The following is a 26,297-nucleotide window of genomic DNA, read 5'->3' as shown; positions in this document are numbered from 1 at the left end:
TGCTCCTAATGAGAGCTGTTTCCTTCAGCCACCCCTCTGCTACCGCCTGGCTGGGATGGGGCACCAGTGTCCATGGTGCAGGTGACTCATGGCTTTTTCAGATGCAATAACATCGTCTGATCCTCTGATTCCTTTTCCTCCCCTTTCCCTTTCTCCCCTGGTTTGGGGGAAGCTGGGTGCACCCACCAGCCCTCCTTCTCTCTGTCCCTGCTCCTCCCAGTACAGGGCTGGGACACGTTGGGGCTGGGACAGCAGAAGAAGTGACCTCAGCACTGAAACTCCTGGCTCTGCAGGCAGGGCTCTGCCTGTTGTGTGTTTTCCAAATGTCTCTTTATTTATGATGCTCCGTGACAACAATTACTGTCAGTACCAAAGAGGCTGGGTTGCAGGAGTGCCCGGGTTCCCTACTGCTGGCTGGGGAGAGGGATGAATGTGCCAGAACGTGCCCAGGCGCAGCCACTGGGGATGGGGATGGCTCGCTTAGCCCCAAAACACTGCCCGTCCTGCAAGAGGGGCTGCTCTGGAGCGGCGACCGGCCCAAATCCCTACTCCCGGGGTTGTTTTGGGTGGAATTGCTGGGTTTGGTTGAATTTGCTGGTTTCTGCCTGCTGTCTTTGTGCGCATCCTCCCCATCTCGCCCCACCTCCTACCTCAGTGCCTTCCAGCTCCCACCCTCTGCCTTCCCTGCAGATGTTCCCCTCCTGCTATCTGACTGCAGTCCTCAAGATTACGATTATTAAAATCTGCTGCTAAATAAGATGAAGATGTGCTGTGCCTCCTCCCTAGCCGGCCAAGCCTTCACCCTTCGCTTGAGGACACAGAGGGGCCACACCGCTTCCTTCGGGAGCCCAGGGGTGACCCCTGAGGGAGGGGATGCTGGCAGGGAGGAGGCAGGATCTGTGTGCTGGGCGCAGGATGAGCCCCGGCACCACCAGCTCCTGCCCCATGGGAGAGCTCCGGGGCAGGCAGGGGGGGAGCTGGCAATGCCTGCACAGCTCTGCCTGCGCGGGTGGTCAATCCACCCCTCCCCTTCGTGGACAGGCAGCCCTCTGAGGCTCTCGTGGCACGAGATGCACCATTACACACTTTCCAAACCCGTCTGCTTCTTGCCAGAGGTATTACTCAACCCAGACATACCATGAGCGTCCAAATCCCTTTCCCATGTGCAATCGGGTACGGAATTACACCCGGCTTCCCGCAGGGAGTCCTCACCCACCTGCTGCAGGTGAAAATCAACTGCCTTCAACTGAGCTCTGCGTTTCAGTTAGAAAACATCTATTTTGTGCTTAAAGGCATTTGCAGTGGGGACTGACCTGCTGGGACATCACCGACAGCGTGTGGGGCTGCAGGGGGAAGCGGTCCCCTTCCCGTCCCCTCCCCATCCCCCATCCGCCAGGCAGGGACCGGGAGAGGGGAAGCACAGCAGCTCTGGGCTCAGAGCACACAAATTCATGGCACTGCAGTGGGGAAGGAGGATTAGGGACGGGCTGAAACCCCTGTAACTCCCTGGTGATTGGGCTCTTGCCCAGCCTCCTCCCACAGACTGTCTCTTCTTCTGCAGTTTATCATAAGAAGCAAACTGGAAGCTCTGGGAGGAATGACAAGCTCCCCAAAGCTTTGTGTAAAAGATATCTATGAGGTCAGCCTGTTCTTCCTTCTGCTATTGCAAAACTTTTTCCACTGTGGCTCTTCAGTATAATGCGCAGATGCAGAATTTGTAATGAAATCCACCTCCTGCTTCAGCAGGCTGGAGCTCCCGGTGCCTGGCTGGATATTTTTAAAATATAGGGAGGTAAAAGCAGAATATTTAGAAGTCCTGTGGGTCTGTCAGTTGATACGCAGACAGCAGCAAGCTATGTGCATGCAGGTGATGCTCTGCGGCTGTGCCAGTGCGTGGTACTGCTTGGTGCCCTCAGTGCCCAGTTTGCTGGGGTTGCAAAGACACATTAAAAGCACCAGCTGAGCCGGCATTCAATGGTTAAGAGCAGCAGCCAGCTTTTAAAGGACCTGCCACCAGCTCCCTGTGCCTACGGAGTCAAAGTGCTATCCCAGTGTCAAAACGTAGCAGGGAAGTGTATCAGCTTTGCTTCTCTGTGCATGTTCTTCTGGTTATAGTGGTTTTCCTACACCACCGTCAGCAAATGCCCTTGTGTACCCAATCCTTTCACCTTCTTCTACTACATTTGGCTGTCAGTAAAATAAGAATAATATCCCCTTCTCTCACTTGCTGCTTGATACCTGTACTTAGATTATAAATTCCCTGCGTGGGAGCTGTCTAGCTGCACGTGGTTAATTTGATAAAAATCATGTGTGAATACAAAAGCCGCAGGCAGCACCCACCCAAGTCCCCGTAGCGCCCGTCCCCGACCCCTCGGCCATTGCAGGGGCCGAGCGCGGGTGTCACAAAGCGGGTGCCGAGCAGCATCGCCCTGCCCACCACCGCCGGCAGCTACCTGGGGAGAGGGCAAGGGGAAGGGGCTGCCCCCACGACCCCCTGCCACGTCCCTCGCGGTCACGCCGTGGTGTAACCTGCCGGTGAGAAGTTGTAAGGGGGAATTAAAGACGCTTTCTCTGGTGGGACAGAGGATGGGGGGGAGGCTCAGCCGGAGCCAGGTGAGCTCTCACCAGCGCTTCTGCCTGTGAAAGTGGCAGTGATGCCCAGCTGGGCGCCTGATGCTGCTTCCTAACGCATCTCTGCGTGGGATGCGGCTTCCCCAGATGAGGCTGAATAAAAAAAAAAAAAATAAAAAAAAAAAAAGCAAGTCCCCCTCCCTTCCCTGGGGTCGGGCTCAGTGCAGGCCCTGGCTGTCACCTGCAGCAAGGGATGCTCAGCAGCAAACTCATCCCGGGGACAGCGGTGATGCCCAGCAGCATCGCAGCAAGTGACAGCACGCCGTCCAAATCGAGCAGACACCAGCAGCTTCACCGGCTGCTGGTGAAGGGATTTTACGCTGGGAGTCACAGCCTCTCTCCCTGGCACAGACACGACCCAAGACAAATCAGGAGATGTTAGCAACTGTAGCAGCATTTCCCAGCAGCAATCCTTCCCCAGCTAAAGGCAGGCTTTGATGCTGCCGGTAACCAAGAGCTGCTGGGAGGACAAAAGGTATTTAAAGTGGTTTTCTTCCTGTAAAATAAAATTGTAAAATTTCTTCCCTTTTTTTTTTTTTAATTAAAGGTCATGAAATCGACTGCCAGCCAAAGCGCCTAGGGTTCATGGAATATCTGAGCCAAAATTTGCTTTTTATTCTGGTGTCTAATGAGCAGGTTCTGGTTAACGCTGGGTTTAATGGGAATCCCAAATTTCTGTGAGCCAAAGGAATGAGCTGGGTCAGTGCCTCATGGAGCAGCATCAGTCCCTGGGCACGGGCTCAGAAAATGAGACCGGTTTGGGTTTTTAGGGTTTCTTTTTTTGTTTCGAATCTCAGAGGTATTTCTGGCTGTACCATATCTGATGAACCAAGCCTGTTTGGTCTGAGCGGCTTAACAAGTTCCTGCTATTAATGAAACTTCCCAATCTGTCAGCAAAATAGCGTGTTTGCTGGATGGGGCGAGGGATTTAATTCCAGCTCTTTGGACACCCAGGCAGGTGCGATAACCACTGCGATAACCACTGGATAGACTCATCTGCGTTATCCGTGGGGCAACAGGTACCATAGGCTGGGGAGCGGCTCCAGCGTGTGCATGGGGCCAGCTGTTGTTTTAGGCATTTAACCGGTGTTTCTTTCAGAGGGCTGGATGTGGGTATTGTGTTCACGTTGTGGGAAGGATGATATCCATTGAACTGCGTGTGCAACGTAGGCTGCAGGGACAGAGTCACGGAGGGAGCAGCACCGAAGCGACCAGGACGAATGTTTCTAGCCAAGATATGTAGTTTCTGGAGAGTTGGTGTGGGAGGAGGATGGTGATATGGTATCACCACTGTCACAGGAGTGCGTGTAGGACTTGTGTCAACTGCCCAGAAAAATGCACGCCCTTGTGGGTAGGTAGCTGGGGGACAAAGAAACATTTGGAGAGACAGATGAGCCTGTACAAGGGCCATGCACAGGACAACAGGAATGACTGGAGACATCTAGGCTGATTTTAGGCTTGTTTCCTAAGGAAATGAGCTCTGTGTAAGTGCAGAGTGCCTGCCTCTCCCCCAGCAGCTTTTAAACCAGCTGGCTGATTCAGCTGAAACTCGTCAAAGAAGGAGAAATTCCCCATGAGGTTTAAAATCCCCCTCCCAGGGCGTGCAATGTGGTGGCTGAGGCAGGGCTCAGCTGGTGGCACTGATTGAGGAGGTGGCTTTGGGGGTTAAAAGCAGCTCCACCACCCGGGCTAAATTTCCATCTCTCATTTAAATGGGTGCTCGAGGGGCTTTATGCAGTAATAAGCACCTAGCAATGGCCAGATTTGCTTCTGAGCGTGTCCTGGGCTCGGGTGGCTGCCCCAGCTCAAGCAGGAGCTGCCCTGCTCCTCGCTTGGCTGCTGCATCCAGGTACTGGGGGCTGGGAAAGTGGTGGCAGGGCAGGAGAGGCAGGGCTGGGGACTGGGAGCTGTAAAAATGGGCATGGCTGAGGCTGGGACTGGAAGGGCAGAGCAGGGAACAGGGAAGGAGCCCTAGAGAGGGGAGCGATGAGCTGAGGCTGGGGGAATCGGCAGCGCGGGGAGAGAGTGGGTATTGAAAGGGGAAAATGAGGACTGACTGCAAACCCTGCCTGTATCTGCTGTGCAGCTCCCAGCTTTTGCAATGGGTGAGACTGGGCTTTTGCAGAGGAGTCCCGTGCTTTGCACATTTGTTTTTTTTTGGTGAAGCAAAACCAAGTGCCTTGAGTAAGGGAGAGGGTTGTGGAAAAGCGTGTGCATCAGTGGAGCTGGAGCTCAGCTGGCCTGTGTATGCACAACACTGGGAGGATGGGGGCTTAAACTTACCTCCTCAACTCTAATTCTGGTGTTTTCTTTAAAATGTGTGACTTTGCAACCTGCCTAATGCTATTCAAAAGCAGTGAGCTCTGTGTGAAGTGTCTAATACCCAAAGCCAGATTCAAATCCTTTCAGTCAGGCTCGCACTGACTGACTTCAGGGGCTTTCAGAGCAATCTGAAGCCGGATGGTGTGCGAGGCAGCAGAGAACGGCCGTGCTGTAACATCTCTATAGTAACACAGTGTTTGTTGGCAGCAGAGCAGCTTCCCGCAATCTACTGCTGGCCTGGGTGTTCCTGAGAAAAAAAATAGGGAAAAAAAATGTTTTGGCCACTTAGCATCATGTGACACTATTTTTTTTTTTGTTTGTTTTGTACCCACACCATATATGCAGTGAGAAAAATGGATGCTTTTTTAAAGGAAATCCTGGAGCCTTCAGAGCAGGACACATTTGACCACTTGACGCGGATGGAAACACCTTCTATCAACACCTTCAGGAGCCTGTGCGCAGGTAAGGGCTGCTCAGGGCTGGGCTGGGGGTGCCCTGTGCCGGGGTGATGGGCAGGCTCCTGCTGGCTGCTGACGAGGGCAGGGTTGAAGTGGAGAAAGCCGGAGGATGCCCGCCGTGTGCACCTCCAGTACGGGCATTTCCCTCGTGCTGGTTTCCTGCAAAAACTTTGGGGTTTCTTATTTACAAGCTTAAATATCCACTGGGTTGAAATTTAAACTTGACTGCGGAAATACTAGTGAAGCTACACCTTGACGTCTGTAGCTGGCCGTGTGCTGGGAACTTGTGCTATGTTGTACTAAATTTGAATGTTCAATGTTATGTTTGAACTTGGTTAGTTCTGCTGGGTGCTCTGGGGTCAGTGCTCGCTGCGTGTGTCCTCCAGGACTGGGGGAAACTTTCAGTTCACCCTGGATCCTTGCAGCTCACTTCAGGTGAAGTCAGGAGTTACCTCCTTAGGAAACATGTGATGCGTTCTCTGAAATACCTGAAAATACTAGGATTTTGTTATGGGCAGCTCAGCAAAAAACAGTGAGACTCATTTAAGCTGCTTGTGGCAGGTTGCTTCCCCAGATGTAAATTCCCTCCCCGCTGATCCCCAGCAATTGAGTGTGACTAGTGGCTAATTGCAGCCATTACTGGCTCCGTTCAGGCTGGCTGTTTAAGCTTCGCTGCCTGTGCGATGTCAAGCTGAGGGTGGGGGCCAGGGTGGATGTATTTGCAGCAGGTAACATAAAAATGATTTTCTGCGTAGCTTGGTGTGGTACATGTAGCGTGAACATGGTGATCATTATATTTGACTTTGTGTGTTTTAACCAGCCTCTGCAGAGGCATAAGAGCATACCTGTGGGTGTGTAACGTGCACACTTGCATGTAGGAAGCAAACAAGTTAAGTGATGTTGGAGCCTATAGGATAATTCTTGCTGTTTTGCATTTACCCTCAGTCTTTTCTACCTTCTTGCAGTTATGTATTTACATGGACCTGGTACATCCCTACCTGCTCTTGTGACTTTTACCTGGGGGTGAGAATGTGCCGTAGCACAGCCTCTGTGACTGCACGTCGGGCTGTAGGTTGTAATGTGTGGGTAGAGGAGAGGTGCTTGCGTAGCTAAGAGGGTGCCTGATGCTGCAGGTGGTTCTCGCTGTGCCACAGCCTTGTAGTGTGATCTTGATAGACCGGTGGCTCTCTAGCTGTCGGGACCTTCCTATAATGTTTTCTGCCATCTCTCTGGGTAGTGAATCCCTTGTGTATGCGTCATCTCCCACTGTGTGTGTTCAGCCCCCACATGCCAAGTGCAAAAGCAGCACCACCATCCTGGGCTGCCCTGCTTGTTTTCCAAGCAGGGGTTTGCACCACGAGGGCATTTCCAGCTGCAGAGGTTGATATTTTGGATTAAAAAGCTAGGTGCTATTTTCTCTGCCTGCAGGCTAATGGGTATGTAATAGCTCTGTATAGCTGTACTCCCTCATTAATTTACAAATAGCCAGGGTATTTTTTTGTACGGGTCTTTCAAATAAAGTTTCAAAATTATACAAACAAAAAACCTATGAAATAGGAGGATAAATGGTGCTTAGATGGCCTGTGATTGTCATCTTGGTGTAGGACTGGGAGCTGGCTTGCTGTCCTGATCAAGACACACAGGCATCAAGCTTCTCTGTGCCACCTTTGTAAAGCGGGAGCAGCAGTATTTCCGCATGTGTGCGCTGTGTGGATAGATATACTGAGGGAGACATTGCCCAAGGAGCAATAGTCGGCTCTCGGGTACCTGTTGGTGGCTTACGTGGGCTGCAGGTGACAATGTACCCCGGTGGTGTGCTGTGCTGAGATCCCACCTTGCCCGCTGGCAAGGCTTGTCACCTCTGGGACACTGCTGTGGTCCTTGCATCCCCCCGCGCACCCCTTGCAGCAGTCCAGGCCACCGGCGATGGTGCAGGAAGCCCCAAGGATGCCGAAGCCCGTGTGGCTGCTACTGAGCTGAAGCCACTGCAACTGGCTGATTGCGCGATCCCTGCCTGGTGGTTTGGGTGTCCCTGCCTTGCTTCACTGGGCTGTGAGAAACTTGGCATCCTGATGGGGCTCAATCGTTCTTCATCAGTACAAGTGTGGGACTTGACAACCCCGTGGGATCCCCCAGGCTGGGGCTCAGGGAGGGTTCAGGCTGTCCTGAAGCCAAACAACTTGCCGAGGTGCGGTCCTGCTCCACACATCTTGAGGTGGGTGGGACTGGCTCCCTGCTGACCACTTATTTCCCCTGGTTCCTCCAGCCCTGTCCATGCATCAGCCTGCAGATGTTTCTGCTGCCACCCAGGTGGAAGAGTTATAACAACACCGTCTGCCGTGCTCAGGCTGTGGATTGTAGAAATGCTGCTGTGGGGAAGGGATGCTCCTTATGGCTCTGCTAGTTTTTACTTGGTGAGGTTGAGCTGCTTTACAGCCCTGCTTTAAGGGTGGGGATCACTGCTGCTCCACTTGTAGCTTTGATTTTGTAGACTTGCTTCTTCCCAAGGGATGAGGTGTGTTTCTTGGGGAGCTGCTTTTTACTCCACCAAGTTTTGCTGGCGTCACTGGTCAGCAGTGTTGGAGGAGACAAATGGCATGTGCTGTATGGAGGCAGACAGGCAGATGTGTATGTTATGCACTTGGAGCCCTGCCCAGGGGAACATAGAAAGCAGATGTTGGATTGGTGACCTGCTGGGGAAGCCATGGACCCTCGCTTCCTCCTGTACCTCTGCGGTCTGGCTTTGACAGAGCTGGAGTTAGTAGCTGTGGAGTTCAGCACAGCCCTTGGCTGGTTCGGCTGAAAGGAGTGTCTGTTCACTTAGAAGGTTGTATAGGAGAAAACCAGACAGGAGTCGTGTTAAATAGGAATTGAAGCATGATCAAGAAATTGAGATGCTCTGACTTCTGCTCCCCATTCTTAACTTAGAGCAGCCTCCAGGCTACCTTGTCCTGGGGTGACCATGGGTCGGCTGGAGGTAGCTGGGGTGTTGGGTGCTCCTCTGATAGTCTGTCCTGCCCATCCAGACCCAGCCCCGCTCACTCATTAGACACCACTTGGGGCCAACGTTGGTTATCTGGATTTAGGAGCTAGGCTCTGGTCTTTCTCCATCTACCTGACAGAGCTGGATAAAAGCTGAGGGTTTAGGCCAAATCTTCAGATCTAATTGAACATCAGAGCCAAAGAAAGACCCAAATGGCTGAGATCCTTGGCTGGGCTCCACAAACTTTCTGGACTTCCACTAGCAAAAGAGCAGGAGATATCTGACTCTTTTCCTTTGTATTGTCCTCGGCTGCGTCACCTAACGCTTGCTCACTAGACCATGATAACTGAGCAGTAAGGGTAGTATCTTGCTCAGGACTATGAAAGAGGGTCCTAATTAAACTCTCTACAGGGCCCTGCAGCAGTCTGGGCTGCCGTGTGCACCTGGGTGTGCTGGCAGTGTTCCTGTGGCTGTGCACGGTGTATAACGGCTGCTCTGCAACACAGGACAGCAGTGCCTGCTTTTGCTGCTGCCCTGAGCATCCCCGGTGTGCTTGTGCTGGGGCAAATAAGCAGGGCTGGCCCCAGGGTGTGCCAAAACGGGAGCGCAGCCTGTACACACTACCAAGTGCAGGGAAATAGTGCTGGGCTTCTTGGGTCTGGACTGCCTTCACTTGCTGACTTCAGGGCATGAATATAACTGGAGGAGGAGCTGGTAAAACTGGTCAGAGGAACCTTTCCCTCCCCAGAACACAAGGTCTAGCGATTCCAAGTGTGCTGGGGCCTTGGGCATGTTTACAGCCCAGCTGGGTTGGTGCTGGTGTGGGGTGGCGAGGGTCCCCACGCTGGCTCTGAACACTGCTGCCTGTGTCTGCCTCGGTGGGGTGTGACATTCCCCAGCTCTGGCTCCTGGCTGCAGCTTGGATGTGGCAAAGGAATGGTTTGATGCAGAATAGGGAGGTGTCTGTGTGAGCCTGCTGGCTTTCTGCAGCCTGAAGTTTCTTTGCTCCTAAAAAAAAAAAATAAATAAAGGAATTAATTTTATTCTGTCTTGCCCATAGGCTCTGCTTACTGTTAAATTTACAAAGGGGTTTGATAATGCATGGCTGGAGAGAGGAGACAAAAACAATTGCTACAGGGGAGGCATGATCAGTTTTGCTGAGAAGGAAAGCTTCATAGTACTGGTGTAATTTTTTTTTCCTTTTGGAGTGAGGAACAGCACTATTGTGAAATACAGTCTGGAGAGGATGTTCTGAGGAACTTGTGCCTTTCTTGCTCTAAGCCATATGTGCAGCTGGAACAACTTCAGCCCTGGCTGACTTTCAGGGCAGATTAGGAAAACTAATTGCATCCAAATGCCCTGATTTGGCCCCTCTGAATATGCGGTATCTGAAGTCCAGTGGGTGATTTTGGGGAGCTAAATGCCTCCTGTATAAGGTTGAGTCCCACAGGTTGTGGACTGGATGTGCCTGAGGGTTTGGAAGGGAATTGACTCTGGAAGCCCAGTGTCTCAGAGGGGGCTTAACTTTTTGCTAAGGAAACTCCAACCCAGGGCGTGTCATGGTTGGCAACACAAATCTCTGGATGCTTTTGGAAATAGTGGTCTGTAGTTTCATTTGAGGGCGCCTCTTTTTTTGCAGTCAACCTGCTTTATAAAGTGTTTATGCAAAACATCCCTTTCCTACCAGCTCAGGGAAAGGGCAGCCCTGTGGGGCAGTAGCTATAGCAACTCCTTGGTTTTGTTTTTGGCTTTTACCCTCTTACTTTGCACCTCTCGAAGACCGAGTCTCACTTTCATTTTCTATGAAATGGAGATAATGGCAGAAGTGCTCCCTAGCAAGCAGAGGATGTTGTAAGGCTGAACAGAGCACTGTGGAGGGCTGAGCTGTTCTCCAGGGACGGCTACGCAGGAATTCAAAGTAATATTTTCTTGATCACAAATTAGGAAAAAGAATGCTGTAAGTGATGAATTCAGTGGTGAGCACTCACATTTCTGAAGAAACTTGTGTTACTCGTGTCCCGGCTTCTTTGGCGTTGGTTTTCCTTGCAAATCATATCAAATGCTTCCTTGCAGAAATGTGAGGAATGCAGGAGACTCGCAAGCAAATACCTTGGGGATACTTGTAGAAAAGCAGTACACAATTTTTTAACTGTGGATGACTGATGTGGAGGCTTCAATGTGAGAGCACGTGTGTCCTGCTGGGACCTCTGTCCCAGCTGAGCAGCTGCCTGGTGGCCCCTGTCACACCAGATGGGTCCAGGGCTGAGTCCTGCTGATGGAGCAGCCTGTCTGCAGCAACTCATCTGCAGAAAGGGATTAATGGTTTCCCTGGCGGTTGCTCTATAAATCACCACAAAGCTCTTCAGATCATTTCAGATGTGTTCCTTATACTTATTCTGCACTGCTGGCCAGCTCTAACAGTGCATCCTCCAAGCCTGTGTGTATGTCGGGGGAGTGTGTGAGCACACTTAGCTCTATCCCTGACCTCCTTCTCACCCAGATTAATCTCATGACCTTCAGACTTAAATCTTTTTTCCCCTTATCCATGTAATTCCACAGCATTCAGAAAGTTGCTGCCATCTAAAGGGCACAAAAATGTTGCTCTACAGCTACAAAACTGTGGAGGTGGTGTGCACTGAGTCAGTGTGTCCTGGTTCACAGATGCCTGTGAAGGTCTCTTTGGGATTAGATATGTTCTTCATGCTCTTCTGAGCAAAACCTGTGCCTAATCTCCAGCTTGTGGTTAAAAGCAATGCTGAGTGGCATTGAATTAGTAACCAACTGCCTAAAAGCTTAACCACATGTCACTAAAGTGGTTGGGGGTTTAGTCATTGGCTTTGCGGAACGCCAAGACTGAGTGTGCTTTGGGTTTGTTCATGGGGATCGGAGCTGTGAAGGGTGGTCCTCGGAGCAGGGCTCCAAGTGAGTCTTAGTCAAAGGCAGCACTGGTCTCTGTAGGAGAGCAGGGGATCCACTGATTACAGCAAAGTCTGTATTTGTGGAAAGTCATCAGATTTCTACAGCTTTGTGTGCATAGTTACCAAGCCAAAGGCAAGAGAAAGGCAAGAAGCACAAGCAGACCTTGTGTCCTGAGAAAGCATTTGGTTTGGCTTTTCATGGCTTGTTTGTAGGGCTCGGTGAGGGCTGCTTTCCCTTTCGATGAGATGTGGTCTAAAAATGGAGAGAATTTCCTGTGCTGTGTGAAACTGTTCGTTGACAGAAAGTTTCCATGTCTGCCATCTGGGATAAGGGTCACACAAGTGATGACATTAGTGCTCTGACTCTTTCCTTGTTGTCAAAGCTGTTCACAGCTTCATTTGTTGAAACCGACTTCCCAGCTCCGGATCGTAAAGGAAAAGTTCGGTTAGAGAAAGGCTGCTCAAACACAAAAGCCAGTTCTCTTGGGAGGGTCCTTCTGCTATGCTCCTGTGACGTTATTGATGGATATATGGGCCTGTATTTTGCCTTTTAAGATGGATAAATAAATTGTTCCGTGGTGTGCCGCATCCATCAGCGGCTGCTCAGGCCAGAGGCTTGCTAGCAAGTAGGAAAATGAAGTCATCAAGAGGCTGCTTCAAGTGACCTCAATCACTCGGTTCATTCCAGGAGGCTCCCAAAAAGACAAAACGCACCATAACTTAGCAACCACAACTACTTGAGGGATTTTCTTTCCTGGACTTGTAAAACCTTTATCCTCACGTGCAGACTGCTTCTCCAACAGAAGCACTGCAGGCTCTGGTGGGGGGAAAGCTGTGGTGGGGTGTATGGGGGAAACGAAAACAGAAGCAAGAATCTGCTGCAGCTAAACCACTCCAGAAAGTCATTTGAGTAAATAAATGTGACAATCCATGTGGATAAACTAAGCAACCCATGTGCAAGAGAGGTCTCGCTGCTTATATGCACTGGCCCCTTCCTGAGCTATATTTGGTGGCGGGTCCGTCCAGGGTTTCCTTTTATGCCCTTGCCTTTTGTTCTGCTTGTTTGTTGTTTAGGAGCGAGGGACTGGGGACCTCCGTCTCGGGTCGTCCTGGGTTTCCTGGGGCGGGCCGGGGGGATGTTCTCTTCCCCTGCAAGATTAATTGTACGAAGCCGGTATTTCTGTTCTCAAGGCTAATTTGGCTGGATACTGAACATTCCCGCCTCGCATTTTTTGGCGTGGCAGGCGGGCGTCACAGTCTTGCAGCATCTTCCTGCTAAGAGCAGATGCTATTTCAGCGCCTGGCTCACGTTGCACACCGCATCCAGAACAGCTTGTGGACAGAAAGGCGCGTGCACACACTCTGCTCCTCCTGAACGGCATCTCCGGGGAATGTGGGGCGCGTCGTGGATGTGTGCTGGGCTTTCATAACATGCATGTTTAAGGTAGTTGGGTGGCAAGATGAGCTTGTCCATCCACTCCTGCTCCATTTCAAAGGGCCAGGTTGCTCATGAAGGGCTGGGGTTTGCAACCCTGGGTCCAGCAAAGCCAAAAGCAGGGCTTGAACATCACTGGAGCCAGGATTTTTGCGTACAAAGTAATACTGCTGGCTTGGAGTTGTGGAGATATTTGGACAATGACATGTCCTGTGGGTCTCCAGCTGGAGTGAAGTGCCGCTCAGCGGGAGGCAGTCTGGGGCCATGCAAAACCCCAGCCAGGAGCAAAGGCACGTTGGGGCGAGCATGGGCTGATGTGGCATGCCATGCTCGAGGCATGGTGTCACTTCTCAGGCTGGCAGGGCAGCCCGATCGCTAATCAGTGGAGCTGGCTGGGAAATGTTTTCCTGTGCTAAGGAGAATTTCATGACAAAGTGAAAACAAACTGTGCAGATTTTCCATTTTGAGAGATCATTTTAACTGAAAGGCAAAGTCTTCTGTTCTCTTGCCTGATCAGGTTTTTGATGCAAAGTGGATATTTTCCAGTTGGAGTTTTTAATCTTGTCAAAAAGTCAACAAAGCTGAAAAGCAGATTGATTCCAGCAAAATAGTTTCTAGCTGAAGCTTTTTTCCTCCCAACTCATTTTCAGCCAGCTCAACTCATTATTGCTGTTGAGATTGGATGTTGCCTGATCTGAATGCCTTTGTACAAAAATCTTTTTTCCGTGATTAAAGAGTGGGATGTTAGTTAAAGCAGAAAAAACATAAAGCAGAAGAGTCTCTGTCCTCAGTTATTCAAAACCTGACTAGACAACCCTCAGCAACCTGCTGCAGCTGACTGCTGTGAGGAGGCAGGTTGGAGTAGATGATCTCCAGAGGTGCCTCCAGCCTCAGCAGTTCTGTGAACCACTGCAAATAAAGCAATGTGCTTTAAGACTCAGGGGCTGCCCTGTGAAAGGGAAGTATTGGAAACCACAGAGGCTTGACCTCTTGCTCAGTGAAATTCCTTCTGGCCACCTTGCAAGCACAGCTCCTTCCTGGTATTTCCAAAAGTCTGGAGAAAGTGGACTGTCTTATGGCAAGGTCAGATGTGCTGCAGGGGTTGGGGTCTGCTGGCTGCATGTAGTGTTGCTCCAAAGAGCTTCCAGGCTGGCGAGGCAGGGGAGAAAGGAGAAGGGATGCATGAAAGCTTTGCCTCCTGCTTCTAGCCACGGAGGTGTGGAGGAGCTGATTTTCCTGGCTGTTTCAGTCTTGCAGGAAATCCATGGGAGAGTAGCTCCATCCCTTGGTCTTCACCTGCTGGAAACTCCACAGCTACATGAGGTTCCTTCCTCTCCGAGATGAGTTTATATCCCAAAGCCTTGGCCAGCAGGAGGAAGGTTGCTTGCAGCTGGTCTGCATGCTGCAGCTCAGCTCACCTCCTGGCTGCCAGACTGGCCCTGTTGGTGTAGGACCACAGAGCATTTCATGCTGCCGCCTTCAGTGCCATGTCCTGGTTGTGTGGCAACAGCAGCCAGCACCACCGCTGGGCTGTTGCTGACTGACATAGAATCATTGAGGCTGGAAAAGACCTCTAAGATCATTGAGTCCAACCGTCGACCCAACACCACCATGTCCACTAAACCATGTCCCTAAGTGCCTCATCTACTCGTCTTTTAAATACCTCCAGGGATGGGGACTCCACCACTTCCCTGGGCAGCCTGTTCCAATGTTTAACCACTCTTTCAGTAAAGAAATTTTTCCTTACACCAATCTAAACCTCCCCTGGCGCAACTTGAGGCCATTTCCTCTCGTCCATGGATGGAAGCGTTCCCTTAAGGGAAAGGTGGCCTCTCCCACACTCCCTCTGGGAGTGAGCAGGTATCCCCTGGCTCTCAGACCAAGCTGCTAGGTGAGAAAGATGCTTTCTGTGTTAACTTTTGATCTGATCTTCTCTGTTCGGCATGCAAATGAGAAACCATTCACAGTCAGAAATGGGGATGTCCATTCAAATGGATATTGGAGAGGGTTTTTCTAGCAGCCACTCACAAGCTGTTAGTGGGGACTTGCCAGGGCAATATTTGAGTTGCTGCTGAACAGTTCAGTGTGAACCATTTGTGCTGTCCTCATCAAGCTCCCTTTGAGTGCTCCAGCCAGCACAGGGAGCTCCTCTGGGGTTATCAAGCTGAACTTGGAGTCTGGGTCCAAGCCACCCTGGGAGTCTTGCACCATCCTTTCTAGATTGCTACCCACGTGTGCTGTCCTTTACACTTGTGTTTTGCTGAGTCACGGTATAGTATATCTCGGCAAGGGGGAGATGTGTGGCTTCCCTGAGTAATCTGCTTCCTCTCTGTGAGATGCTGTTGGGACTACAGATAGCAAAATAGGGAGGAAGGTGCAGGGAGGGGGAGAAAGGGGGAGCCCAGACCTTCCTTCTTGTTCCTGTGGGGTGCTGGAACAGTCACAAGCCCAGCAATGCTCAAGTTAACATTACGGCTGTTTCACATGACAAAAAGGCACCACTAAACGGCTGGGTGGACCCCTTGGCATTGCTAGATACTCCTGTGGTGTGCTTCACAGATGTGGAATACGCATGATCTCATCCGGGAGTTTTTTCACAGGAAAGATCGTCTGAATTTAATTGGCCAGATAGAGCTAACTGTGGTTGTGGCATTAGATAACCGAGCGAGCATCAGTAGAAATGACTCTTCAGCAGTTAATGTTGGCTGCCAGCAGGGTCTTACCTATCAAGTTAAGTTTACTGCAGAGGGTAATAGCACAGTAATTAAGGTAAAACAAATATTAGCTTGAAGCTGTGCCTGTAACTTGAATCGCATAGCTCTACTTTTGATGTGAGGCTTGATTGGAAAACCTTATGTTTAATTTGTGTTGCATTAGTCTGATGGCAGCTGGTTTTGTGGGCTGAGTGTGAGCCAGATCTTCTGCTGTCATAAAGCTCTGGCTCCACTAATGCAGCGCTAATTTATGCTGGGTGAGGATCTGGGCCAAGTCTCCTTGCTGTGTTGCTTTAACCTGTATTGTTCAAGCATTTGCTGGGGTGTTGTTTGAGGACAACCAAATAGTAAGGAGACTGTGAGGAGGGAGAAAATACTTTTTTTTTTCTTCCTCTGGGTCAGTGTTTTTTTTTTTCTGTTATAGACAGGCCTGTCTGCAAACAAGGCCAGATCTGTGCCTGGATTTGAGTTTTTGTTGTGCTTCAGCATTTCCCTGGACCTGATTCTGTGTTAAATGTGGGAGAAAATGCCTGGGGCAGAGAAAATGCCTGCCTTCACCGTAGTCAAAATGTACTGGGTTGTCACATAGGATACAGATGCAGAGATGCTCTGGGTGGGCAGCTCTCCTAGGGAAGCAGGTAGAAAGGACCTCTGGGAGCAGCAGTGCATGCCCTGGGGCTTGCCGCTCTCCTGCGCAGCAGCAGTTTCATCACTCCTGAGAAACACAGACTGATGTCGGCTCTAGTTTATGCCTGAGACTCTCCCTATGCAGCCTGCCTGCTTGTGTGACAGCCTCTTCAGCCTTGGCAGAGCCCGGCTGCACAAGACCACAAGCAAGCCTGAGGTTTGCAAATATCCTTCTAAGCACGGGTCTGAGCTGTTTCCCTGGATGAGAGTGGACTTTAGGGGAACATCCTAGTCTTCAACCCCATCTCAGCTTTAAGCTCAGCCTCCAGATTCAGAGCATTAGCCCTGAGGCCGTCTCACCCCCATGGCACATCCTGGGCTTCAACTCAGCTATGGGTAGTACACATGGTATAGCTTTTCCGGAGGCAGCGAGTGGCTTGGTGCAATGTGGATTTGATGCATGACCCCATTCACATGCTGTTGGATGATGAAACTAAGTGGGCTGCTACAGAGTATTTTGGCCATGGTGATTGAGATCCCAGCCTGGAGAGCAACCTGGGAGGTGCTGATCCTCTACCTGGATTTTGGTTTTTGGCTTGCCTTGTCTCAAGTTTTGCCTGGGGCTTCATACCCGTGGAAAGAGAGCAAGTGGTGTGTTGTGAGGGGGAAGCCCTTGCTGAGAAAATCCTCTTTCCCTCGTGTTTAAGTCCTTAACCTGAGTGCAGTGCCTTCGCAGCACTCTTCTGCTGTGGGAATAATGTGAACTTTTGACTCTTTCTGACTAATACTTAAAGCTGCTATCCCTCTCTGCCTGTGCTGCCAGCTTGGTTTCTCTCCCTTCATTTTTGTGACTTCATCTGATCCCAAATCCAGTCCTTGCTGCGTGCAGAGTAACCGTGGTGTGTTTTAACCACAAGCACTGTGTTTTTTACTGCTTGTATGAGTGCTGGAGGTGTTGCTGTGGCAGGATGCCTGGGAGGGCGTTGCAGGTGACTGCATGTTGCAGCCTCCCTGAAGCAAACTAACTCCATATACTTGTGCTCCTTGTGCAAGAGGAGCCCTGCGATGTGGCTGTGACAGCAGGAAGCTCAGCGTTTGCTGCCTAAATATTGACCTGCTTCCTTGGGGAAGGTTTGAAGGAGTCTGCACTGCTAGCTCAGAGCTGCTGGGGTCTTGTACACAAGCTGTGTTCAGAGCAGGCACCCTTGGTGGGACAGGACCCTGTTTGTGCTCTACTCTGGTTACAAGACTTGGAGTGTCACCATTGAGGTGCACGTAAGCCCTGCAGAAGAGACTGGGTGTGACTGCTGGAGAAATCTGGATGGAAAATGTTGCATTGAACTGGTCATCTTGCAGTGAAAAATGACCATCCTTTCAGGGACTGAATGATCCTGGCTGATGTCTTAGGAAAACTGTGGTCATTACTTGTACTTTGGTAGCACTAAGACTCTGGTAGCACTAAGACTCTACTTAGCTCTGATATTCCCCACTGTCAGACACCTGAAGTAGAAACAACAGGGTGATGCTGGATGAAGAAAGCTTGTAATGACTTCTATCAGCTTGTTGCTGATTAAGCAAGAGTGAAATTTGGGGCTGGGGAGCTGGGAGGTGAACAGCTTTCTCTGGAAAGCTTTCCAAAGCATGGCCTCTGGATGTCAGAAATAAGGCACCCCTTGAGAGTGGTCACAGGGTGGCCTTACTCTTCAGTGTGCACCTTGCCACCACGTGTCCTGGTGCTCTCCCTGCTCTGGCGCTTCTGGGTTGCCAGCCAGAGCACTTGAGAAGGTGCCATGGCATTCCTGGGGGATTAATTTGGAGACAACGTGAGAAAGTATAACCCCGCATGACTCGAAAGCCACAAACACCAGGATTTATGGTGGGGTTTCCAGCAAACCTACCACAGGAGTGTCCCATGCCTGTGTTATAACATGTTGGTGGAGGAAAGAAGTGCAGGAAAACTATGAAAGCTCCAACTCTGTATGTTCTGTACATAGGGAATAGCATCTCTGACTTCTCTGGCAAGATTTATATGGGTGAAATTACATGTGTGATTAAGCTTTTTGGAAGATCCAGCTCACAACAAGGTTTGCTGCATTGCTTAGTCAGTGTGAACTGTGGGAGTCTTGCAAGAGTCATTAAAACAGAAGCTGCACTAAAATAACTCCCCAGGCCAGCTCATTTCCAGGCAAAATCATGCTGAGTCAGTGTAGCTCAAACTATATGGTCTCTACAAATGTATTTATTCATGAACACATGAGGCATCCTGGCTCTTAGTCTTTAGAGTAGAGCATCCCGTAGGTCTTCCACGGGGGTTGCTCTAGCTGTGACTCGAGGTGTATGGCTCTACTGCAGTGGGTTTATTTTTATTACCAGGGTGTTTACAAACATGACAATTGAAGTGGGGGGTATGTGAGACCCCAATGTATAGGATAACACTGGGGTGCTTTTAACACAGCTTGGGTTAAGTGGAAACACTGATAGCAAGCCCCCAGACTGCTGGGGTTGGGCTCGATCAGGTGAGATATGAGGGGTGGCAGGTGGGGAAATGCAGCTTGGGAGGATGCTTGTGCTGGGCCAGATTTGTCACTGTGGCCTCAGGAAATGGCCTGCCTGATCTTGCTGTGGGGTGGTGATGGTGGTGGCTCTTCCCTGGTAGAGTAGGGTGGTGTGGGAGGGTGAGGAGCCTCCCTTGAGGCAGCCCACCTCAGTGCTGAGTTGCCAGCTGGAGTTTTTTCCTAGGTCAAGCCCACTGCATTTGTCCAACCAGCAGTGGAAAGACTAGAGGGAAGCCTGGATGGAGAGGAAAACACTGAGGAGCCTCTGTTTCTGTAGAGGTTTCGAAGATGCTTATGGCCATCAGTGCTTTCGGAGCTCCGGAGCAGCACTCGCTGCTATCTCAGCAGTAGCTATCTCTGCTTCGCAGTGGTCAGAGTTAACTTTTTTGAGCCAACAGCTGTTCCAGGCAGCTCCTCTGGAAGGTGCAGTAGGAGGTCAGAGATGCGGGGACGTGATGCTGGCTGCGTCCCTTCCCTGCCACAAACAGCTGTGACTTAATGTTGGGTACTGGGTGGGTTGTTGTATGCTTCTGACTTCTGTTCTACCTCTTAGTGGAAATCTGTATCACGTTTTTGTCTTTGAAAACAAATTTCATAGGTTTTCTTTAAAAGTTGCTTTTTGGGAAGCAAAAAATTAGACTTGCACAAACATGCTTGTATGACAAACTTATTTGTAAATGTGCTCATGAATATTTATGTACATACACACAAAGTTTTGATAACGCTGCTAATTGTTCTGAAAGTCTATTTCTGGTAAAGGCTTCTGTGGGCAAAAAATATTGCCTGGCTTTCCTGTTTGGTCACTGAGGTTCAGTGTGCAATGGCAACATTCCCAAACAGGCACTGTGCATATTCATGAAACTTCATAGAGCTTGCTGTTCCATCCATTTGCATTGTGATAATTAGGTTGTGCATCGGTCTAATCAGCCGTGGATGCTGCTGCGTGGTAGCCTGATGTTACAGCGTGCAAAAGATGAATCTGAATTCCTTGCACCCGTTCCTCACAGCCCTGTGCTTTGTACAGTTTGCACAAGCAAGAAATTAGTGTGTGCTGTATTGCAGGGGTATTGGATTGTGGATAGGGATAGATACTCAAAGCCTGCGGGACGGCAGTATCTGGCCCCCTTCCCTAGTGTGTAGCTTATCCTGAAATAGGCGTTGAAGGCAAATAAAACAGAAGGAGGTTATTCACTCTTTTGGGGCTATAAAGGGTTAACTGCTGCCTGAGCACATAGAGCAGTGTTCTGGAAGTTGAGCAATCTGGGATTTATTAGGGAAACTCAAACTGGGAATTAAGAGAGCTCCAACCAGTAGGGAAGCTTTCTTGGAGGTTTGAAGTGAGTTTTCTTCAAGCTAAGCACTGATTTGAAGTGGCAATGCCCAGAATTTCTTGCAGGGGCCTCCGGGAAGCGGAGGGCAAACAGGCTGATCTGTTTGAACCGTCCCACCAGCTCAGCATGTAACTTTTATTGCTCTGTTGTGTCTCCCTTGCCCGGGCTGACAAAGTGCCCATTGTTCGCCCCGGCACCGCTTCCTCCTCCGCACCCTGTGGAAACTGCAGCCGCTGACTGATGGTGATCTTGTTCCCAGTGGACAAGGCGGTTAAGTCCTCCCTGAGGATGCACAGTGCCCCAAAGGGATCAGAGGCGTAAAATTGGCTGGGGAGATGGCTTATGGCCAGATGTTGGGGACCAGAAAGGGCTCCTCTTCCTTCCCAGTGGAGGTGGCTTTTCTCTACATCTGAGCTTGTTTTCAGAGGTGATCGAGAGTTAAAAGTGAATGGGTGTCCATGGGGAAAAAAGCCTGTGAGGTGGGAGAAATAAAGCACATGAAACTGCGGAGCAAGCTGGTGGGAGCAGGCAGCTGGTGAGGGCTGGATGGTGCTGGGGTGGGTTTTGCCCAGCACGCTGGTGAGAGGGGAAGCGGGTGCTTGGTCCCGGCGTGGTTGGGACCGGTTGCCTCCAAAATGCCTTTATCAGATGTGGCTAGAGATGCGCTCTGTATTTTTGCTTTCCTCCCCCAGAGTCTCACAGTTAACTGGGAAAATATTATTCTGCCAACTCCTCTGCTGCTCTCCCCTGACAGGAGGTCCTTGTGCCCTCCTGCCAGCACGAGCCGGGCTGCTCCGCCACTGGCACAATGCTGCGCTGTTCCTGCGATCTGCCCTCCCCGTGCTCGGTAGGATTATGCACTTTCTGCTGGCACCAGGGGGGTCGCGCTCGGCACTTGCTGCAGGAGAATGATGTTTTTATTTTTTCATGTGTCTTCAGCCTTTTGTACCAGGGCTGTCCTAAAATGACCTTACTGCCCTGGCCATGTGCTATATATGTTCAGGAAGGGGGAAAATGTGGCGGGTCTCCAAATAAACTTGGAAGGTCTCTGTTTCTCCCCTTGCTGCTGAGTGGGTGAGGTGAGGAAATGCCTGTAAACAGCAGGAGTTGCACCATGCACTGGCGTTAATGGGACTTTCATCCTATAAACAGTGGCTGCTGGGTCACGTTGGGCTTATCAGGCATTTCGCTTGCACGGAGGCGTTGCTCTCTTGCTGATGATGGATGTCAGATCTCTTCCCTGTCCCAAGTGCTTTCCAGCAGCACCTATGGCAGTTCGGCTGCCTGCGGAGGACAAGTTCTTCCTATCATCTGTGGGCAGAAAAGTGCCTTGGGGGTGTGAGGAGCTTCAGGATGAGTGAGCAGTGCGGTGAGGTCTGTGCCAAGCTCTGACACAGTCTTTGAGGTGGCCAGGGGTTCACGGAGGGTCAGGTAGCAGGTATGTCCATGTACCTTTATGAACTTGGAGAAATCTCTGTGCTTTTGCCAAGATGAGATGGAGAAGAGCTCTGCTGTGTTGTATAGGCGCCCTGTCCACAGTTGTTTGTGTTTGGCTGGTTGTTTCTGGGCTGGTCCGAGCCCTGTGGGCACTGGTGCAGGAAACATTTTGGGGCAAAACTCTGTAACACTTCCACAAAGAAAATGCTGAGAGGTGTCCTCAGCCCTGTTGGGAACAGCACCCATGAAGCACAGCATGTGTATCGTGGTCCTTGCTGGGACAGGAGCATGTGCACAGAGGGGGAGCTGGGCTGGCCTGGAGGCTGGCGTGGGTTCCATGCCCCTTTTGGGGGATGGCTGAAGCTGGAGACTTGTGTGGGATGATGAGTCCAGGGCAACCTGTCCTGGCTCCCAGGCTGTGGCCTGAAACATGGTATATCAGCTGGATGCAAGATGACAGACTGGAGACCCTCAGCAAAGTGGGTGTGGGAGCTGCAGTCCCCTTTTCAAAAGGGGATACATTCAGCAAATGGCTTCCTGAGGTATTTGCAGCTCCTCTGGGCATGGGTGCAGCTGTGTGAGCCCTGGTCCCTGGTGGGGCACCTCCAGGCTCTGCCCCTCTGGCTGCTGCAAGCAGCAAGAGCTTCTTGGGTGGTAAAGGGTTTGGGGTGGGGTGGTGGTGTGGCAGCAGGGGAGCAGGAGGCAGATGTGGAGCCGCATATGAACATCTTGTCCTTTGCATCCTACTTCATCTGTTGCTTTGGAGCACGGGCCATTGCGTCTCCAAGGGGAAAAAAATGCCCAGAAATTCCACAGACCCTTCAATATCGTTTCTGTTTTACAGCGAGACACAAAAGGTCCCTTTGTGTGAGGGCTGAAAGAAATAGCCCAGTCCCACAGCCTCCCCAAAATCTTAATGTCAACTATTTGCCTCCTTGTGTTTTCACATAAACAAGCACTTTCTCCTGAATATCTGTGCTCTGGCTGCTCCCCCAGCTTGTATTCCCCCTGCTCAGTGGTCCCCGCGGGATGGACAACACGGCCCCCTCGTCCATCTCCTGGCCAGGCTTGTGTGGGTGGAGAGATGCAGGACTGTCTAGGGGGGATGTGGGCCAGAGAGTAGCAAGAAAGGTGACTAAAGCTGGGTTTAGAAAGAAATGAATGGTTTGAGCTGCTTTTAATTCAAGTGACTGCTGGTTGTCTGATAGCAGGGGGCAAGCACTTGCTTACAGATCTGAGCACAACCACAGGGAAGCTGGTGAACTATCCCTGTTCACACCAGCCTGGCCCAGTATTTTGTTCTGCTCTTGCCAGGGCATCACCTATCCTGCTTTGGGGTCAGATGTTCCCCTGGTTTAAGTGACTATCAAGTTAATAGCACTACACAGATCGCAGCAGCTGAGAAACCGCCCCTTCTATTTTAGTTGCTGTTTGTATATACACACTGGAGCATCTCGGGTGTAATGCTGAAGACTTCTATCCTGGAGTCCACCTTTTTTTCTCTTATTCCCTTCCCCTTTATAAGAAGAAAAATTAGAAGTGAAAAAAAGACTATAATGTTGTGTCTGCAAAGTAAAAACAATTTAGTTTCTAAAATGCGAGTGCTAGCAGTGTTCCCGTGGCTATTGTTCATTCAGCTGTGCCGCACGCGTGTGCTGCTCGGTGTTCCTGTTCTCGGCCGCGTAACCTGATATATCACTGGGCGCATTGTAAAACGTGCCCTGTGAAAGCTGGGGGATGCAGTGCCTGCGAGCTGCTGCTGCTGTGGAAACCCTAATTTTTGTTTCTCATGTTCCACTGTCAGTCTTCAAAACTGGGGGTTTTTGGGGGGGGTGGAAGCTGGTCCGGGGAACTGAACTGGATCCTGGGGTTAGGGCGGCGCTTGTTAAGGCAGCTCTGGAGAGAGGTGAGGTGGTGGAGGTGATGTGATCCATGTGGGTTCACGCCTTGCCTCTTCATCTCAGCACCTTTGGTAGTATTTGGGGTGATGTGATGGTACCTGCTGGCTTGGGGCAGGATCTCTGCTAACTGGTCTTGGGCCATTGTAGTTTACCCCATGGTTCAACTTCCACTGGATCCAAAGCCCCTTGGAGGCAATGGATGGGCACCTGTCAATTCCACCTGATGCCAGATCAAGCCCACCCTGGAATAAACAGAAACCCCCCCCCATGTGTCAAGCTATTTGTTTCTTCCATTGCTTTTTCACTGTGGTCCTAGCACCCAGGCAGGGTTTCTCCCCTTCCCTGGGATCTGTCATGGGAATCCTGAGTTCCCAGATCTGCCTTGGTGCCTCTTCTGTTGATCTCTTCCTCCTCCAGCCCTCTCAGTGCCTGTGATCATCTCTATCTTTATCGCACAGCTTCCCAAGTCACATGTATGGGGCGGCGCTTGGGTTGGAAGCAGTTCATGGAGAACTTCAAACAGTAAAATCAGATGAATGAATGAATAAAGGATGGTTTTGTTGCTCTTATCCTTTCATCAGCTTTATTTGGTTCCCAGCAGTTCACTTAGCAATTGCTGTTCCATCTGGCTTCTTGCTGAGGGTGAAACGAAAATCCTGCTGAAGATGAGAGCAAACTGCTGTTGAGCTGTGTAGGACTGGTAAGGCCTGAAGTTGACTTCTGGCAGAGTAGCACTCATTTCTCCATGTTGCTTAAACTGAGAGGTTGAGAAACCTTTGGACAGGAACCTTGGAGGTAGGAAACTCCTGTCCTGAGGATCCCCCAGCAATGCAGGCTAAGCTAAGATTGGAAAATACAGCATTAAGATATGCCCAATGGTGTTTGTCAGCTTTCCTGGAGGGATGGATGTGATCCCCCCTACAGGACACGGGGAAGAGGAAGGGACATCAGCTGCTGATGTCTCGCCAACTTAGACCAGGAGTTTTCAGTGCTATACTTCTATTTGGCTGTAGAAAATAGAAAAATTGGCTGTAGATGCTCCAGTTTGACCGAAAAATCCCATGTCAGTGGAAGATGACATCCCAAGCCCACTGCAGGCAAGACCCTTTCCACCGACTTGGGTGTGCTGTGGACTGGCCTTGTGCTGCAGGAACGCACATGCCCGCGAGCTGCTCGGAAGGGATGTGCTGCACAGGTTCCCACATCCAGAGTGAAGCAAATGTTGCACCTTCTCCCTTCTCCACCCCAGCCTTTGGAGATGTTGGCTCCTGCAGGCCAGCGTACCTCAGCCAAGAATATGGGAACCACATGGCCAAAGCCAAATGAATGGGAACCAGAGGTTGGGGGCCCAGAGCTTGTCAGCAGGGGCTGGCTTAAAAACAAATGAAAGAACAGAGGAAGAAATAGTTCTAATTACTGTGAACTTTTAAAAACACAAAATAAAAGCTTATTATTTCAGAGTTCCCTTTGCAGCATGTAATTTCATTTCCCTCTGTTTGCTTTTACTACTTGCTCTGGGCACTGTCAGAACAGCCTGATTTATAAGTGACAGCTTTGGCTATTTTTCAGGCGAGTCTCTCTAAATATAAGAGTGTGAAAACTGTCCTGCTGCCAGCAGCTCTCTTAGAATTAAAACTCACATGAGTTGTAGCATGAAGCAAAGTGCTGGGTGCTTTATGACTTAAATGTCTTTCATAAAAAGCAACCCTCCCTCCTTTCTCCTGGGATAATTTTTCCTCTTATTACACAGAATATCTCAACCTGTAGTTGGAGAAAATAAAATAAAACAAGCAGTGGCTGTTACCTCGCTGTATCCCTGCTGCCGGTTCCCTTGTGTACTACCAGTAGAGAGTTGTAGATCACAAGGGAGATGTTTATTGACCGAGGGTTTTAACCTTAGACGAAGCTCTATTGCTTTCTTCCCGTCCTGAAGAGGTAAAGAAAATGAGCAAAATGAAGCATAACACAATGGCAGGTATACAGCATAGCCTGCTAACTTTAAGTGAATTGATAATAATGCCTGAAAATTGGGGAAAGCCTTAATTGACAGCCTGAACAAAACTTAGTATGTGCTTTAATGTTCTGGTTAATAAAGAAAAGCTGTGTTCGCTGCATGATGTTACTTCTGTGTGTCTGTTCGTGAACAGTCTCCCTTTTTGCCTGTGGAAGCGCCTGGCTTTGGTGCTGCTTTTTTGGATACAGTGAGAGAAGAATTTGGACCTTTGACTGTCAATGTCTTGAAGCTCAGAAGCATTTGATTTGGATTTAAAGTTGGCCACACATGTCCCCATTCTCATAGGAATCCTAGCTCTTGTTGGTGACTTCTATGCTGAAGTTCTGGTACTGCAGTTTCCATTCAGTGTCTCAAAAGGATCATTGTTTGAGGAAGGGGTCTTTTTAAACCCCACTCTGAAGGGCGCTGCTCTGGTATCCAAACAACCTGAATCTGATTTAATAGCCTGGTTAGACTGAGCTGGCTGGAGGCTCGCGCTGCCAAACCAGCGGGAAGTGACTTGAGTGGGTCCATGGCTCTGGTCTGGCTGCTGCTGATCCAGCAAAGCTGGATAGAGGTGGCAACTTCTTGTGTACAAAGGAGGCTTTTTTTAATTTGATTTCTGGACTGAATGTATTTGCAAATGCTAGGATGCATCTCAGAAATTCTGCTTCTCTGTGATGCTTGTGGGTGAAGGTGGTGAGGCCTTGTGTGGCTGTGGGAAAGGTACGAGAAACTGTCCTCCTCTACCATCCTGTGTTCTGGTGTTGAACTATGGCAGCTCCCAACCAGACCGGAGCCCAGAGAGGCCTCTTGGCTTTCATACTTGGTCACAAGTTGACCCAGAGGGTCTGGAGGACACTGCAGTGGATTCTCTCTGCAGTAACTTGAAGGATGTGAAAAACAGCTGCAGCCATGACCCTATGTACGTGGCACATGGGCGCTCAGGGCCTGGGTCCTTCTGTTGAGGAGAAGAATGGAAACAGGTATCT

The 26,297-nt window shown here is 50.3% G+C and overlaps 1 protein-coding gene across 1 annotated transcript in view; it reads left to right on the top strand.

The window, feature by feature from the left end:
* The first annotated feature begins 4,459 nt into the window (after window positions 1-4,459).
* The window catches only part of TEKT3 (tektin 3), an 84,014-nt gene continuing 62,176 nt past the window's right edge, over window positions 4,460-26,297 (top strand). Inside the window, exons 1-2 of the mRNA XM_076353613.1 lie at window positions 4,460-4,480; window positions 5,299-5,415. The gene's annotated coding sequence lies outside the window, so the exon portion shown is untranslated. The remainder of the gene's footprint in view (window positions 4,481-5,298; window positions 5,416-26,297) is intronic.

This window comes from Aptenodytes patagonicus, chromosome 16, assembly GCF_965638725.1.
Source record: "Aptenodytes patagonicus chromosome 16, bAptPat1.pri.cur, whole genome shotgun sequence".
Classification (NCBI taxonomy): Eukaryota; Metazoa; Chordata; class Aves; order Sphenisciformes; family Spheniscidae; genus Aptenodytes; species Aptenodytes patagonicus.
The sequence above is the reverse complement of the archived record's forward strand: the minus strand, read 5'-3'. Positions and strand labels throughout refer to the sequence as shown.